The sequence below is a fragment of the Betta splendens genome, chromosome 8 (genome assembly GCF_900634795.4).
Source record: "Betta splendens chromosome 8, fBetSpl5.4, whole genome shotgun sequence".
Classification (NCBI taxonomy): domain Eukaryota; kingdom Metazoa; phylum Chordata; class Actinopteri; order Anabantiformes; family Osphronemidae; genus Betta; species Betta splendens.
In genome coordinates, this window is record NC_040888.2 from 5,102,567 (window position 1) to 5,121,433 (window position 18,867).

An 18,867-nucleotide genomic window follows, 5' to 3' on the forward strand; every position below is an offset into this window, starting at 1 on the left:
CAGCGCGCGGCTGACTTGGAGGCTGAGCAGCGCGCGGCTGAACTGGAGGCTGAGCAGCGCGCGGCTGAACTGGAGACTGAGCAGCGCGCGGCTGACTTGGAGACTGAGCAGCGCGCGGCTGACTTGGAGACTGAGCAGCGCGCGGCTGACTTGGAGACTGAGCAGCGCGCGGCTGAACTGGAGACTGAGGGCCGCGTGAGAGCAGGAAATCCTCCCAGGGAAACAACCATGGAGCTGGGCAGGTTGGTGCAGGCACGACGATCCGACGGGGCGGGGAGAAGGAAACCGAAACCATCGGCGGTGCGACTGGCGCTGGCGTGGTACAGAGCGCGTCGCTTAACTCGTCAAACTTCGCGCACAGTCGCTCGTAGAGGCGATGAACGCTGGGGTGATCTAACGCGGTGTCATCGTCCTCCAGCGTCACTATTGCCACCTCTACGGCGCTGCGCTGATCCTCCGAGTTACTAGCCCGTCGGTAATCCTCCGCAAGGATCTGGAAATACTTATGTAGGTCGCTGGGTAGCTCGGCGCAGGTAAACTCCATACTTCCGCAGGAGAGTTATATTTGCCGTAAAAAAAAACAAGGGAAAAACAGTCACTGACCTGACCGGAGGCTAAGTGCTGGCTGGGTCCAAGTGTGGCCAGATTGTTCTGTCAGGGACTCGAAGCAGGCAGACGGCGAACCCACATGCACAGCACGGAGGCGAGAGTATAATCAACAAAAGGTTTATTATCCAAAGGCACGGTCAGACGGTCCAGGTCATACACGAAAAGGCTCGGCGAAAGTACAGACAGGGAACAGGCAAAAACTCACGGTAAGTAGGTAATCCAGGGTCGGGCAGGATACACGATACAGACAGGAACACGACACGAGAAACACGAACACTCAGGGAACTCAACTCATGAAACACGAACACTCAGGGAACTCGAATACGACAATCTGGCAGGGAACTAAGGACACAGGTGGTGGTTAAATACACAGTGACTTGATGACTAACAGAGTGCAGGTGTGGGTAATGAGCAGGGACAGCTGTGACAAGACAAGAAACCGGAAGTAAAGCTAGAACACAAAACAGAGACCGGGAGACTACCAAAATAAAACAGGAAACGGAAACTGGAACCAAAATAAGACAAGCAGGACATGACGTGAAAACAGGGAACAACTAGAAACAAAGACACGGATCATGACAGAAGTTCCTTTTAGCAGGTTTCTTTCATGCTGCTATGTTTTGCAAATGACCATTCTGTACAAGTAATGTTTGTTTTTCTTCACAGAGTTAGGAGCCAAGTTACTCAGGTTCATCTGTAACTCGAGCCAAAGGTCTGCTTGCTGCTGTACTCTTTATCATGCGGCATCTGACAGCAGCTGTGCAGACTGAGTTCATGGCTTTGCTAAATTTTCTTTTGCCTGATCTGGTCAATGCATTGAGGACTTTGGTGCAGTGTTTAACAAAGAAAGAAGCACTGAAAATGAAAGCTTCTTTTTATTTGCATGCCTGAAATATCTTTTGACAAACCTTCTTAAAGATCTTAGCACAGAGTTGTTACCTAAAATAAACTAAAAGACAGCATGATATTAAAGATGCAATGGATGGTATAAGATCCCAGAATCTACTTAAAGAAGGTCATTTGGGTGCAGATGACCTGGAATTGTTACGGTGTAAAGGATTCATATGCTGACTCAGTTTGGCCGGCTCAGCTTACCATTAACAAGCTTCGTTACTCTCAAAGAAAGGATAACATGATAGTTGCAGGACTGTGGTTCGTCATCTCCTTGGTTTTATCCTTCAGAACTGCATACAGTTTAATGGTGGATGTAAATGCAACTGGTGTTTACATGCTGGCACCATGATTAAAATATATCTACAATTTGATTAAGTGAAACAAACAGGAAACAAACATCCAGGACAACTTAACCTTGAGGGTTTTATCTTCTTATTCTAATGAGGAGCAAACATATAAAAATATATATAATATAACATTATAAAAATTAAAGCAGAATGTAAACTTTAAAACAACATACAGCAACTACACACAACTTAAAACTTGAAAATGTACAGCTCCCTGTACTTGATTAGATGAGGGAGACGGTTTTAGTTACGTACAGTATTGTATCGTGTCAGGTACAGAAAGCTACACAAAGATTCCAGATATGACTGTGATGACTTGAACCTTGGACCTGGCACATATGTGATAACAAACCTCACCTGCGCTTTGTCTCTGAACACCTGGTTGGATGTTAGCTGTAAAGCTACACTCGTGACTCAATGTAATGCTCACAGCTTTTGGGCAATAAACTATACTCAAGTTCCTAAAACAGATGAAGTTATGCTCATTTTCTCAATCTTCAGTCAGCTGGCTTTATTATTGCCACAAGCAGAGGCTAAAATCAGCTGCAGCAGATTACTCAGAACAATGCTATGCCTGTGGTTTGGAGGAGATGGGTGGAGTATAGTTTTTACTGCCTGCCTCAACTGCCCTGTGATCACTTCCTAAAGCACAGACAGTGGATACTTCCAACAGTAAAGACCTTTTAGTGTCATCTGACCATGGAGTTCCGGACAAACAGAAGAGGAAAAAATGAGGATTGTATCAAATGTCGACATCCAAAGCTAGAGGATCTGAGAGAAACAGCCAGAAATCTACATATATATGGGTACCTCTCAAAAGAAAACGTTCCGGCGTTCCCTCGAGTGGAGTTTCATATATCACATCTGAAACATGACACGGATGGAGCTGGATTAGAAGGAATTGCGAGGGATGGAGGCTTCAGAAACATGTTCCCTGATTACGCTGAATTTGTGTGGTGGAGTCTGGCTGTGAATGATGAAGATTTAAAAGCAGCAGAGACAAGGTTCCTGGAAAAAACCTTTCCAGACCGCACTGAGGCCCAGGTCCAGAGGCAGCAGCCCTTCCTGGGGAAGTTTACCACCTCCCCGTCCTTCTCTGAAAGGTCCATGTGGGGCTCATTCCGCTTCACCTTCCCACTGCATGCAGTTCTGAAGGCCTACAGCGATCAGGTACTAAAAGTGTTGTTACTGGTCAAAGGTGTCAGTCAAATGCAGAATATGCAATGCAAATAGCTTTCATACAAAGACCGTTCAGATGCAGATCAGCAAAGATATGTGCTTAATAACTTGTACTGTATGTATTGTAATGTAAAGCAGCTGATGTCAGATTAGACCAGATCAGACCAGTTGTCAGACAGAATGTCCTCATTGATTAAGTTAAATGAGAACATTTTGACAAACATCTACACTGCAACAGAAGGTTTTGCGTTTAATACAAGTTATATCATTATCTCACCCATGTAAATATGAACATTTGGAGCCATCAGGTCCAACTCTGCCACTGAATCCTTCTGTCACTGTCCAGTTCTGCTCCGGTGCTCAGCCGGTCATGCGAGTATTGAAGACGGTGCTGTACAGGATGGAAGTGATGTACGTGGTGCTGGTCCACAGCCCGGATGACAAGGAGCAGTTCAAAGAGTTCCCCCTACTGGCTGACGATCCCAACGCTGTGTGTGTCTACAGAGATGGACGCTTCATCTGGAGGCCGGAGGCCATGAGTCAGACACACAGGTAAGAACCAGAGAGACAGATTCAGTGGATGGAGCTTTGATTGATGTATTATTCATGAAGATGTAAATATCAAATTCCCTTGTTACTCCCATATTTAAAAACATTGCATTTGACCCATACAGGAAACATGTTCATAAGCTAAAACCTGTCATGGAACTTATTCAATCCCAATCTGATGTATCCTCTTATGTGTAGGTGAGGATTCATAGTCATGCCCTTCTGCATTTCATTGGTAGATTTTGTCCTTTCTTTTTAGATATAATTTGATCCTGAGACCTGATGATAAGATCATGGAGGCTGAAGAAATTGATGACTATTATTATGTTTGGGATCATGTTACCATCGCTCTGCACATTAAAGGAGAACAGGTACAATCACTGCTGAGCAATGCATTTGCTTCTTATAGAAAACAACATGAAGCCAATAAATACAGTCAATATCAAATTGTAGAGTGTAAGTTTTCAGAGTCAGAATCATCACTGGCTTTTTTTCTGTTTCAGGTGCTGCATTTTGATCAGCTGAGAGAGAACCTTTCATTCTGTGAGAAGGGAGGGAATATCGCGATGCAAAATGCTGACTTTGAGACGTTTGAAAAAGCAGAAGCTTTGGTTGAAGAGCTGTGGCCCGAATCTGGACCTCTGAGGAGGGAGACTCCTCTCACATCATAAGCAGGTAAACGTCTCACTTCACTTCTCATCTCTGGGTTCTGTTGGTTTCACTTTTGATGAAGCTGATCATCTGATTTCAGATGTGGATGAACTTAACTCCAGCGACTTATCCGTGGATCTGGACAAATCAGCACTTGCAGCTGCAGATCTTTGTACCTTTATCTGTCTTCAGCATCTAAATTAGTGAAAATAGAAACAAATCTGTGGTCATATTAGTTCACTTGTTTAGTGTTTCATTATTATTTCATCATTTATTTTATTACTACTGTAAAAAAACAATGACCATTGAGTTTAGCTTCATTTGCAACTACTCATAGGATTTCAAAATGAATTATTTCAGTGTGATACAGGTGTTTGTGTTAGATGTTTTGGCTGATGATGTCATTTATTTACTTTGAATTCCATTCATGTTGCGTTCACTTGTCTCTAGACAAGAACTAGATCCTGTAGAAAGAACTTGAGAAAAAAAAGAGATTTTTTATTTCTTTAAAATAAAACGTAAAACAATAATTAATAATAAGTTTGTTTTAACAATAAAGATAAAGTCTGATGGTGATTTTAGGTGGATTCAATGACTCATCAACACATTAGATCTGGTTAAATTTCGCTGAACTTACGTGTTGGTTTCCTTTCAGCAGGTGGTGTCTTCTTGTCAGCAGCTTCAAACTATTTCAAATTAAAAGTAAACAATCATTACCAAAGTCATAACTACTCCAAATGACAACAGTAAATAAACAAGTTATGTTCAGTGGATTTCAATGGACAGGACACACTGAATAACATGTTACTCTGAGCAGCTCTATGAAAACTGATATAATTATATACATTTTGTTGTTTATAATGATGATTATTCTGAAATAGGAGAATATCAAAGAGACACTGGAGAAATCCGTTTTTTTTTTTTTTTTCAAATTGTATCTTCTGTAAAATATTGTCTCTGTTCTACGAGGTTAGTGTAAGGGCAGTTACCTCATATATATGTCATTTATAGATAATTCACGTTTCTCACCGATTATGATTTAAGTAATGTTAACTTTCTACTTCCTCTCATTCAACTATTGTCAGAGTACCTACTATATACAGTATAAATCCCACTAAGATATGGGAAGAACATGGAAAGTGTTCAGGTCAAAACTATCCCTGAATTAACCAACTGTTAAACCAACACGTCGGTTTAACAGTCTTTTAATGTTTCAATAGATGTGCTGTAGTGGTGTTGGGTTTATTAGCAGGACGAAAGCAGCCTTGCAATGACTGAACCCAGCAGCTGACCCATATATTAAAAGTTTTATACTTTTCAAGTATCTGTAGGTCTTCATATGATAATGATTTTACCACACTAGCAAAGTAGATTAATTGTCTAAAAGTCTAACACTACATTTATTTAATTAACAGTAATTATGTAACTTTAAATTGTCTATTTCATCATGATGTTTGTATAGTTTCCACTTGTGTCTGTTGTGCATCTTATATTACTGTTAGTGAGGCTAGAATGAAGTAAGAAAGGAAATTAATTAAATACACAGGAAAAATAAATATCAAAGCCCTTAAACAAAATATACAATTAGTAAATAAATGTAAAATGTTGTGTATTAGAGCAACAGGTTAAAATGTTACAGACACATTGTCCTTAGGCACAGAAATAAATGAAAATGACAATGAGAAATTATCTGTTTTTGGTTTGTATTTAGATATAATTTAATGTCTTTCACATACTTGAAGGATTAATCTATTAGCTGTTATGATATAACAATAACTCTACAGCCATTCACATACTGGCAATGTGGTAGTGTATACAATCACTTGATGAAGGACAATCACACTCTTAGCAGTAATTATTGAGTTTAAATGGTGCAAACTTTGTATTAACAGACTAAAGGTTCTGCAGATCAAGGGGCGTACATGTACTAGTCAACTCAAGCAGTTGGTGCAGCAACACCCAGACTACACGCTGCTACAGTAGATGTGTGTGCGGAAGCCATTTGCTGGAGAGGGAGGGGCAAGTTGATGAGCCTACTGTACCTGTAGAGGTAGGAGTAACTCTGTTCCCTCGTACAGTGTTGTACAATTTGCAGAAGGAATTTCACCACAGAAAAGAAATGGGTTAAAGTTAAAGGTGATGTTGAAGTGGCAGCAAGAACATCTTAACCAGTTGACCCAGAGCGTACTAGCCCCCTAAGCCACGTCTAACCCTCCTGCTAGGTTTAAACGCCTGGAGACTACAGTACCATATACAGGTGCTGTGTAAAGCCAGGTCATTATGCAAAGGACTGTGTAGTGCAGAGATTACAGACTCAGACTGCTCCCTCTACATGACGAGTTGCTACGAGCAGTTTAACACAGGACGCAGGAAATGAGACCCCTCGGATGTAGGGAGCCAAGCATCTGGAGGACATACTGTAGGCCCATCTGTACTGGGTTCAGGCCCCCAGGTCCCGGTCCCTATGTAACACTTTAGTTGGGTGGGGTACTGTACCTGTTAATTGTCTTTTGGACACAGGGTCCATGGTGACTGTCACTTAGAGTTTCTTTAAGCATTACTTCCAAAGCACCCCTAGTTCATGCTGCTGGCTGCAGTTGCAGGCCGCAAATACTGTAGGCTAGAGATCCCTATGTGGACTATGTGAAGTTGGTCGTGGAGGTGTGAGGGAAAGTGGTGCCACAGAATGAAGTTGTGATTGTAAAAGATCCCCCAGGTCAAGGACCTCCTTCAGATTTGCCAGGGGTGTTGGGCATGAACTTTATACAGTAAGGGAATTTTACCTGCAGCTGTTTACTCAGTATGGCAAGGCACCTTTCAATCTCCCTGTAGTGCAGCAGGCTATTATATTAAGGGGCAGATGAAATCCCCCAAGACTGGGTTGGCCAGAGTTAGGGGAATTCGTCCTACGTACTGTACAGTATATACAGTAGCGGCTGGTATGGTTAAGTGGGTCTTGGTCACATGCTCCCAACAGTTTAGTGGCACAGACAGTGTATTGATAGAGCCTCTTGTTTAGGATCGCTCTGCTCCTGAATCTGTTTTTATCTCTCCATCGATGGTTCCAGCAGAGAGGGGCACAGTTTATGTGCCTCTGGTTAACATAGGAACAACAGCTATCCATCTGCATCCTCTGTGTCTTATTGGTGTTTTACGTCAGGCTCAAATTGTTAGTCTGCCTGAGGGCATCTCTATTGTTACATAAGAGACAAATAGAGAAGCAGCTAAAATGTTTGCACACACACACAATGCTGGTAAACATTCTAATCCCCATCACTTACCAGAGACTGCAAAGAGTAGGGCCGGCGCAGGGGTCCCTAGAGGGCTTCTTTCTGCATTAACAGGGTCCTGGCTTTAGTAAATTGTCGGGGCACCAATTTAAAATGCTTGGGGCGGATTTTAGCTGATGTTGTCACCTGCCGGCCGCCATAGGTACAAGGTTGGTCACGCCCAGCTACATCCACAAACAATTATAAGGGAATATAGGAGCCAGTGGGTAATGTGTGTCTCTGGTCTGTGTACCGAGATCATAGTTAGTGCATCAAAAAGCTTTTACCTGATGCATGTTGTGGATTTAGGGGGACTGCATGAGTTGTGTGGGTGTAGGGGGTATGGCGTGGCTTACCTGTTGTCTCCCTTTTTTCTCAGGCTATAGCCCTGCCCGAGCCACTTGCCCTGTAGGTCTCGATGTTTGTTGAAGTTGTTTTTTAGCTTCTATTACCCGTGGTTGTGTGCAATAAACTAATTATTTTTTGCAAAGTTGTAGTATTTTAACTAGTATAGTCAAATATTAAATAAATTATATTTTTGAATGTAACACCAGTGTCTTGCCACTTCCCTTTGACTGCTGGGTTTATCAGGACCTCAGATGGCATTTGGGTAAAAGCTTGCAATAGCACAAAGTAAAGAAAAGTCAGATAAACCCTACAGTGTTTGGAACCGGTGGGATTTTTGGCTTCTGTTGCCTCTGTTGGTTCAAAAAAGTTGATGTGGAAAAAAAAACCTTTGTTTTCATTTTGTCATAAAACCAGTGAGTATTTAAACAACAATTACAATGTGAATACAAAGTGATTTAATTCAAATGTCTCCTGAAGATATTGCAGTGCTTTCTTCTTTAATTCTATAGAAAATATGTTGTGACTCAGCTTCCACACCACCAGGGGGGTTTGTTTAGTGTCCTCTTGGTTTGTTTTCTTGTCATTTGCTGTAATTAGTTTGGTTTGGTTCACCTGTTTAGTCTTGTATTTCAAGTCTTTAGCTTTTTGTTACTTTAGTTTTGCTTGCACTATGCAGTGATTTTTAGTTTATTTACCTATGTGTGTTAGTTTTGTTTCCATTATAGTGTAAAAATAACATCTGTGTTTTTAAATGTAAAGTTAAATTCTCTTTAATCCTCTTTGTGTTTCCTATTTGTATCTCTGAGTATGTCTATGGGTCGTGCATTTGGGCCTCCCTCTTGTCTTGTTTGTGGGTCTTAGCAGCCTTCACACCTGCTCATAATGAGAGCAACCTAGTTCATGTTTGTCCATGTGTAAAGACAAAGTGGTAGCAATATTCATGGAGCATTAAAGTGTGTACAGTTGAGCGCAGCGGTGTCCCAAAGCAATCAAAGCAAAACTCATTACCCTCAGTGTAAAGTTAAGCTTAAATCTGACTGACACCATTAATGAGGAATAAATAAAGAATTTAATAACTAATAATGAATAAGGTGATCCAGCATGGACAGTGTCACATTACTACAACACCAATATGTTTCATCTTAATGTTTCAGGAACAAAGTAGAATGTATTCATTCTTCTACGTCATCATCCATTGGAGTCTTCAGTGTGTTTTCCCTGGACACAGTGAAGCAATTGAAAAGAAAAAGCTGTTGAACTGCAATTGCTAACAGAAAACATTCAGACAAGACAAGAGGAAGAAAAACAGTCTACTTTCTGTCAGTTAAGCTGAACCATCCGTTTCCTGTCCTCATCCTGTTTCACCTTAAATTCACAGAAGTTGCTCACCACAAGAGTATGCGTTTCCCTTCTGCACCCACAGAGGTTCCTCTTTGTAGCATCAGAACAGCTTGCACAGAAGACTGAGGCACTGTCAAACACAAATTAATGTGTAAGGGGACAACCACATACTGTACCATTATGATCACACAAAATCTTTAACCAACAACAATAATAGAAAAATAATAAAACTAAACAATTCATTAAACTAGGAATGATAAAACAGTCTGTCAGTGGTGGCTCCTGGATGATTCATCTTCTACAACTAGCTGCCTAAAATCCTGGCCATACTTTTGGGACTTTGGCAGAATTTCATTGCAATTCAAGATTCAAAAATCTTTATTAATCCCATAGGAAAATTGCTTTGCACACTTTGACACAATCAATTTCATGTATTGCAGAAAGGAAGATGGCAGAAAGTATTGTCAGGACATAAATGTAATATATTTATGAGCACATACATATACATGTATACACATGTACCCACACATACCGTACTGTACACACACAAATCAAGTATGTATGCACTGTATTTGCATACAATTCCTATAGACTGCTATAGACTACACACACACACACACACACACACACACACACACACACACACACACACACACACATATGTTTGTACTCTGCTACACAGATACAGGTCGATCCTTAGAGAGGAGTTGTACAGGCTGATGGCACCGGTACGAAGGATCTCTGGTGGCGTTCTGTGGAGCACCTAATACTGATCAGCCTCTGGCTCTGGGTTGTATCACTTTAGTGACTTATGACATTCCTTTACTTGATGATGTCCCAGTTCAACGAAGGTATAGATATATACACACAATCGGACTACGATGATGTGAGAGCTCACATTTGACAGATGTGGGAAAGCAGTCATAAGGAAGAGTTGCAGTCCTTATGCTTCCCCTATTGACCTGGTAAGGAAAAAGGACGGTAGTCTAAGGCTTTGTGTGGATTACAGACTGCTTAATGGCAAAACGAGAAAGGATGCTTTCCCCTTTCCACGCATTGAAGAATCATTGGATGCCCTGTAGAGCCCAGTGGCTCTCTACCATGTATTTAGCTCAGCTACAGCTTAGCTACAGCGTTCTGTACACCTTTTGACCTATTTGAGAGTTTCAGAGGATGCCTTTCGGTCTGTGCAATGCCCCCAGCACCTTTCAGCGACTTATGGAAAGAATATTTGGCGAAGTTTCATTCCTTGCTGTTATATCTGGATGATGTCATTGTGTTCTCTTCTTCAGATGAGCAACTCTGCAGCTTGGAAATGGTCCTGGACCTTAACAATAACAGGGACTGAAGGTAAAGCTGGAGAAATGTACATTTTTCCAACCAGAAGTCTAGTATCTGGGTCATGTTGTGTCTGCTGCAGGCATGTCTACAGACCCTAAGAAGGTGGCCGCAGTAGCAGAATGGCCCACACCAAGTACTGTCTCTGAACTGAGGTCCTTTTCAGGTTTTGACAGCTATTATATATGTTTTGTTGAAGGGTTTGCTAAATTAGCCACCCCACTACATAGGTTGGTGGCTGACCTCTCCAATAAAAAAGCATCAACGTCAGAGTTCTCCATTGGAGAAAATGTGGACTGCAGAGAGTGAGGCCAGCTTTACAGAACTCAAGTCATAGCTGGTATTCTCCCCTGGCTTATACTAATTTTAGCCTTTCCTTTATTTTGGAGGTGGATGCTAGTCATAGCGGCCTTGGTGCAGTCCTGTCTTAAGAGCAGGATGGTAAAGTTCGACCCATTACCTACGCAAGCTGAAGTCTCCATCCAGCAGAACAAAATTACAGCTCTATGAAACTCTAATTCTTAGCTATGAAGTGGACAATGGACCAGAAGTTTCGGGAGTACCTGTTAGGTCACAGGTGTATGGTATGGGTCAACGCTGTCCGCCCCTTGAGAACCAGGGGCAAACAGTTCCCCAGTTGGAGGGCCAGCCTGAGAAAATGCAGGCCGAGGATCCACGGTCTGTAGGGAGCCCACCAGGCGATGCTCCTGTGCCCAGAGTGGGGCCCACCCCCAGGTCACCACCCCTACACGAGCGGAGCGGGGCCTACCCCATCGGCCCGACCATATCCCCTGGCACCACATCGGGCCCAGCAATTGGTGGGGGTCAGCAGAAAGGAGACCACCCAGGCAGCGGATCCACATAACCCGGGCGGAAAATGCCCCCCCCACACACACACACACACAATGCTGGTAAACATTCTAATCCCCATCACTTACCAGAGACTGCAAAGGGTAGGGTCGGTGCAGGGGTCCCTAGAGGGCTTCTTTCTGCATTAACGGGGTCCTGGCTTTAGTAAATTGTCGGGGCACCAATTTAAAATGCTTGGGGCGGATTTTAGCCGATGTTGTCACCTGCCGGCCGCCATAGGTACAAGGTTGGTCACGCCCAGCTACATCCACAAACAATTATAAGGGAATATAGGAGCCAGTGGGTAATGTGTGTCTCTGGTCTGTGTACTGAGATCATAGTTAGTGCATCAAAAAGCTTTTACCTGATGCATGTTGTGGATTTAGGGGGACTGCATGAGTTGTGTGGGTGTAGGGGGTATGGCGTGGCTTACCTGTTGTCTCCCTTTTTTCTCAGGCTATAGCCCTGCCCGAGCCACTTGCCCTGTAGGTCTCGATGTTTGTTGAAGTTGTTTTATAGCTTCTATTACCCGTGGTTGTGTGCAATAAACTAATTATTTATTGCAAAGTTGTAGTATTTTAACTAGACCCTACAGTGTTCATATACACAACAACTCTTGGTTTTAGCTAAGGAAGAGAGAGAGAGAGAGAGGGAGGACAATGCTGTATGGCAAGAAAAAAAGTTTTAACTTCTCCAGTGTGGGTGTGAGACACATTTTTTATTTGTGAGGCTGTATGACTCAAAATGATGGAATCTTTAACTCACAACAGATGTGGATTTGGAAGTGGTGTGTTGCTAAGTGCAGAAACTATGTAAGACATGCCAACTTGTTTGTGGTCAACGTTGAGCATCTTTTTAGGGTTATGTTTTTTATACGTATCTTGCCACGACCTCTTGGCTTCTCAGGAACTGTTGGAGAAGGAGCTAAAGGGTGTATTTTAACTGTTCCTGTCCTTCGTTCTGCAGAATAGAATATTTTTCTTTCTGACACTGACACTTTCTGAAGAAAAACTTCTTTTAGGGAGATTCTGTGGATTTGTGTCATCAAATACTACTGGTATGTATGTATTGTGTAGTATGGTGTTACTTATCTTTTGCTTCTGGGTGCTGCATTCATTTTACTTTTGTTTTTGAGCGATGAGTTTTAACTTTTAACTTTTAAGTCGCTGCTCATTACTTGACTTTTTCTACTTGATTAACATCTCATTTTCATCCGAGGACCCTTTGAAGACATGTTGTTACTGTACATTGTATTCATATAATTTATTGTAATGTACACATTTGTATAAAGTGCATATCTCAGTACAGTACAGTAAGTTGATATAAATGTCCAAACTAGTTTCCAAAACTGTTCTCCACGACATAGTCCATTTGAATTTATTTAGCTGAACTTCTTTGGGGTGAAAGTCCAATTTTGAGTGGAGTCTCTCTGGCTCTCTGGAGCTGATTTTGGCACCAAAGGATTTAGTGTTTGTGCACTGAAGAGGTAACATCAAACTGTACTGTAAGTACATCAACACTACTTTAATACAATATATTTTTAAACATACCTTACAAATTAAGCAAACATTACAGTTTGTGTAGACTATTGGGCTAACAGGGGTTTCTGTTACCAGTTAGTTAGGTTTATATTTGCTGGTATTATGGTGCAGTCAGTGTGACGTCAACATAAAGCAGCCGCCTGAGATAAAAGATCAATCGGCAGCAGGAGTGAGTTTGCTTCTGATGTCTCAATGACAGCTTTTTATAATAAACAACAAAGAAGACTGTAACCTGCAAGTTATGCAAAGCTGAGTGTAGCTTGGAAATACTACAGTGATACTGTACATGAGCCGAACTGTCTACTGTTTAATTTTTTATTCAGTTTTTACTTGTTTATCTTTGCATGTAGGTTTATTTTTTCTTCAAAAGCTCAGCCTGGAATATCAATGTTATGGTCATCAATATATTGTTATTGAGATTTTCCTGTTTTGTTGGTCTGTTTTACCCCACTAACAGAGCAGATTCATAAAAGTGAACTAAATATACAACTTTAAATGGTCATATTTTCCCATTGCATTATAAATCAGAGGCCATAATTAGATGTTGTATTGCAATTTATTGTAGTCAAAGAAACCATTAGGACTTTTTTTATGTACCAATAAATGTGTTTAATATGTTTAAATAATCTTGTTGAATTCATACACTAGCTCTTGGAAACCTTTGACAATGTGTCATGCAGTTTAGTTTCCACTTGTTTCTGCTGTGTGAGTGTTATATGAGGCTACAGTAAAGTAAAAACATGTAAACAAATACAATATACTTTTTCATTCCACAATATTTTTAGTAATACATTCAAGTCGGTTCACAAATTAACTGAAGAGAAAGACTGACCTGTCTTGCCCGTTTGTTCATCAGTAGCTTTTATTTACTGTATATCCTTCCATTCTTCAGTCCAGGGTCAGCCTTGGCCAAGTTGGCGCCCTTTACTCGCCTTTTACTCTCCACCACCCGGCACGCGATCGCAGTTACACGCTCACAAAATATATAGACAAAACAATGGACACATCATGGACATAAAAACACACGAGAAAACAGAATTAGCACATTCCATCTAGATGAAAGGGCTCATTTGGTAAGAAATTCATAAAGGTATTGACACAATGGAAATATGGCACAACTGACTCTTTATCGGTTTTGCTGCATTTCAGAAACTGGTCGTTCTTTTTATTTTTTGAATACACAAATTATGTCTTTTCAGGTAAAACATGATTAATCTAATTTCATGTATATAGTGAAGATGCACCATTGTCTATAAAATAAATTACTTGTTGGGCAAAAAGTTAACATGACTACTTTTTACAACCACAATGATCAAGGCACAATTTAAACTAATAACATTTGACTGTTGAAGTCATTACAGTACTTTAAAACAGATGAATATAAAATTAATATATAAAAACACTGCAGGTGTACAAAAACAAACCAAACAGGTTTGTGAGTTTTCCAGTGTGGGTGTCAGGGTTGATAAGGTTGATTGCTGCTACTATGCCACTCCTTTGTGTGTTTGCAGTGGTTAAACAAACAACAAATTACTTTATTTCTAGAAAGAAGTAAAAGCAAAATGTCAGGAAGCGGAGGATGAAGTTTAACATACATGTAAGTATACAGTAAGAAAATAAAGTCTATTGCCAAAACCTATAAACTTTAGGGTTTTTATTCTCTATATAAGATGTAATGGGTGGTATAAAGTACCAGAATCTACTTATCTAGATGTCAAAATAAGAAAATAAGGTGTGTATAATATAAAACTTACTGTATAAGCTTTCAACTTTAAGATGCGTACACAGCGTTAATAGTATTAAACTAAAATGCAGCTGTAAATATAATATATAATATAATATTTATCTACGGTATGTATTCATTTTTATTGTCCTAGTCTTATTATAGGCAAGAATCGTTTTTTTGAATGTAGACTCTCTCAATCATTGTGGTTCACCTGTATTACATCAAACCTAAAACCCAACCCCTACTGTAAGCAAATTTGGTCTTAAAATACAGGATGAGATGATGGTGAATTTGTGTAATCAAATCAAATGTAAAGTCTATGTAAATGTGAAGTATGGTCTCAGCTCCTTTCTGAGCATAACCGACAATAATTGTATCCCTCGCACAACATATTCATGGAAAAACACTTGGGGTGTACAAAAACAAACAGAACAGGTACAGTATGTGGGTTTTCCAGTGTGAGTGTCAGAGTGTGTTTATGGTTTATGGTTGATAGGGTTGGTGGCTGTTACTGCTCCGCTCCTTTGTGTGGTTGCAGTGGCTACAGACAACAAATTATTTTATTTCTAGTATTTCTAGGAAGGACTAAAAACAAAGTGTCAGGAAACAGAGGATGAAGTTCAAAATACATGTTGTTTACAGTAAGCAAATAAGGTGTGTTGCCAAAACCTATAAACTTTCAGCTTTTTATTAAAGATGTAATGGATGGTACAGTATAAAGTACCAGAATCTACTTAAAGAAGGTCAACTGGGTGCAAATGATCTCACACTGACAAGGAATTTTGACGGTGTACCCGTTTTTGATTCATATGCTTACTCAGTTTGGCCCATTCAGTTTACCATTAACGAGCTTCTTTACTCACAACCAAAGGAAATGTGTTAGTTGCAGGACTGTGGTTTGGTGCAGACTAAGATAAACACATTTCTAAAGCCTTTTGTCAATGAATGCCGTCCTCTTCGATGGAGAGACAACAATGGCAAAGATCACACTTCACAAGTGTTCTTCTTGGTTTGCTCCTCTGACGCTGTGGTCACTCCTTCTGAACTGCAAACGATGCTGGCACCATAGTGAAAAAAGGGCTTTAGATGTTCAAGGTCAAACCCATTTGATGAAGAGAAACAAACAGTAAAACTTTGGCTTGTAGGTGACCATGTTTCAGCAAAGGACTTTTGCATTTAAAGCCACTTTCAGAAATCAGAAATAACCAGAACTCTATGGTCACTGAAGTGTAGGGAGTATTATCAATATCTACAAGTGACCTTGAGCTGTCTTGTATTTCCTTGAAGCACTTTGTAGTGAACATGGAAAATCTTTATAGCGTAGAAAATATTTCCTTTAACTGACATCCGTTAATCCATTTAACAGAAAGAATTGGGGGCCTCTCTGGGCATTCAGCATTCAGTTTTGAGAGAATCAATGGATATTTGAGAGATCTGCTTTGCGACACAACGTATGATCCTCAAGACATTTATCAGAAGTATGGTTGATAGGGTTGGTGGCTGTTACTGCTCCGCTCCTTTGTGTGGTTGCAGTGGCTACAGACAACAAATTATTTTATTTCTAGGAAGGACTAAAAACAAAGTGTCAGGAAACAGAGGATGAAGTTCAAAATACATGTTGTTTACAGTAAGCAAATAAGGTGTGTTGCCAAAACCTATAAACTTTCAGCTTTTTATTAAAGATGTAATGGATGGTACAGTATAAAGTACCAGAATCTACTTAAAGAAGGTCAACTGGGTGCAAATGATCTCACACTGACAAGGAATTTTGACGGTGTACCCGTTTTTGATTCATATGCTTACTCAGTTTGGCCCATTCAGTTTACCATTAACGAGCTTCTTTACTCACAACCAAAGGAAATGTGTTAGTTGCAGGACTGTGGTTTGGTGCAGACTAAGATAAACACATTTCTAAAGCCTTTTGTCAATGAATGCCGTCCTCTTCGATGGAGAGACAACAATGGCAAAGATCACACTTCACAAGTGTTCTTCTTGGTTTGCTCCTCTGACGCTGTGGTCACTCCTTCTGAACTGCAAACGATGCTGGCACCATAGTGAAAAAAGGGCTTTAGATGTTCAAGGTCAAACCCATTTGATGAAGAGAAACAAACAGTAAAACTTTGGCTTGTAGGTGACCATGTTTCAGCAAAGGACTTTTGCATTTAAAGCCACTTTCAGAAATCAGAAATAACCAGAACTCTATGGTCACTGAAGTGTAGGGAGTATTATCAATATCTACAAGTGACCTTGAGCTGTCTTGTATTTCCTTGAAGCACTTTGTAGTGAACATGGAAAATCTTTATAGCGTAGAAAATATTTCCTTTAACTGACATCCGTTAATCCATTTAACAGAAAGAATTGGGGGCCTCTCTGGGCATTCAGCATTCAGTTTTGAGAGAATCAATGGATATTTGAGAGATCTGCTTTGCGACACAACGTATGATCCTCAAGACATTTATCAGAAGTATGGTTGATAGGGTTGGTGGCTGTTACTGCTCCGCTCCTTTGTGTGGTTGCAGTGGCTACAGACAACAAATTATTTTATTTCTAGGAAGGACTAAAAACAAAGTGTCAGGAAACAGAGGATGAAGTTCAAAATACATGTTGTTTACAGTAAGCAAATAAGGTGTGTTGCCAAAACCTATAAACTTTCAGCTTTTTATTAAAGATGTAATGGATGGTACAGTATAAAGTACCAGAATCTACTTAAAGAAGGTCAACTGGGTGCAAATCAGGGTATTTTTTGTAAAGGTGGACTTTAACAAATTAATAAAGCCACATATTGAGTTTAACTAGTTTTAATTTTGACTTTTTAAACCTTTAATTTAACAGTTTAACAGCGTTTAGCCAAGATTTGAACAAAACAAGCCTGGGGTTTTGTTGAAATGTGGACATCAGGCAGAGAGGCACCTGAGCTCCTACAAACTGTCAAATTTTATGCTGACAATATCTGCTGCTTTCAGGATTTAGCTTTTGACACTTACTGTAGAGTCGCAGCAGAACAAATCCAGTGCGACTGTCAGCAAATCGACTTTTTACATAGAAGCAATTTTTAAAACTCTTCTCGCACCTTTGTCACTGCTGTATTTAACCATAATATCACCACATATAAATCCAACTAACAGGTAACAGAAATTGTTGACAGTGAATTTCTCCTAGCCCTGTAGTCTACAAAATGTATTTTTTAATGCACAAGTATGTTTAAGAATATTTTGTAATAGAGCATGCAGATGGCTGCCCACATCCAGCCTGGTTCTGCTAGAGGTTTCTTCCTTGTTAGGGGACTTTTTCCTCCCCACTGATGCTATTAAATTGTTATTATTACAATTAAAGGCATGCTGTATGTGGGATTTGTTGGGTTTAGTTATGTCCTAAACCTTACCTTGTAAAGTGCCTTGAAATAACTTTGTTGTGATTTGGCGCTATATAAATAAAATTTAATTGAATTGAATAGAGATAATGTACTTACAGTTTGATGTTACCTCTTCAGTGCACAAACACTGAATCCTCTGGTGCCAAAATCAGCAGAGACTTCACTCAACAGCTCAACAACAAGGTTCAGCTAAATAAATTCAAAGGGAAAAAATCTTGCATAATAGTTTTGGAAACTAGTTTGGACATTTATATAAACATACTGAGATATTATTTTACTTATAAACTTAAGTCTACTCATTTACTTTTAATATTTCCATTTTTTCTTTCAATTATTTACTATAGTACTGTACTTTTCCAATCATCTTTACTTCAGGTCTCAATGATCTTTCTGTACCTTTGTTCATCATCACTAGCTCTGACAATTTCCCCAGCCAGCAAAAATGATTAACTTTAGCATTTTCACATTATCCTTTTATTAGTTTCATTAATTGTTTTTTTAATAAGACATGTTGGTTATAGATTTTGTGTGGCCATAGTGGTATTCGCTATCCCATATGCATCAACCCATGTTTGACCAATTTTTTTTTTTTTTTTTTTTTTTTTTTGTTCTGTCCAGCAGTTAAGCAAGCAGCATATATTACGCTGAATGCCATATTGTGATGGACAGCTTTGCTTTAACAAGAAGAGTATATATAGAATATATATACTCTTCCTGATTTATGGTTTATTTAATGGTTTATTTAGCTAATCCAAAATGTGTGTGATGTTGCTGTGTTGGTGGACAGGTTAGGTTTCTGCTTTAGGGTGTGTATGCGGGAGGGTGGGGGGGAGGGGGGGTAAGGGGTGCAACC

At 40.0% G+C, this 18,867-nt stretch overlaps 1 long non-coding RNA gene across 2 annotated transcripts; it reads right to left on the bottom strand.

The window, feature by feature from the left end:
• Window positions 1–1,465: 1,465 nt before the first annotated feature.
• On the bottom strand, window positions 1,466–13,741 carry LOC114860416 (uncharacterized). 2 transcript variants are annotated; one of them, XR_008695375.1, is made up of 4 exons: window positions 9,236–13,741; window positions 4,867–9,064; window positions 4,643–4,705; window positions 1,466–4,424 (listed from the first exon to the last, which is right to left on the bottom strand). It is a non-coding gene; the product is annotated as an uncharacterized LOC114860416 (long non-coding RNA). The 2 variants fall into 2 exon arrangements; XR_008695376.1 differs by lacking the exon at window positions 4,643–4,705.
• Window positions 13,742–18,867: the final 5,126 nt, after the last annotated feature.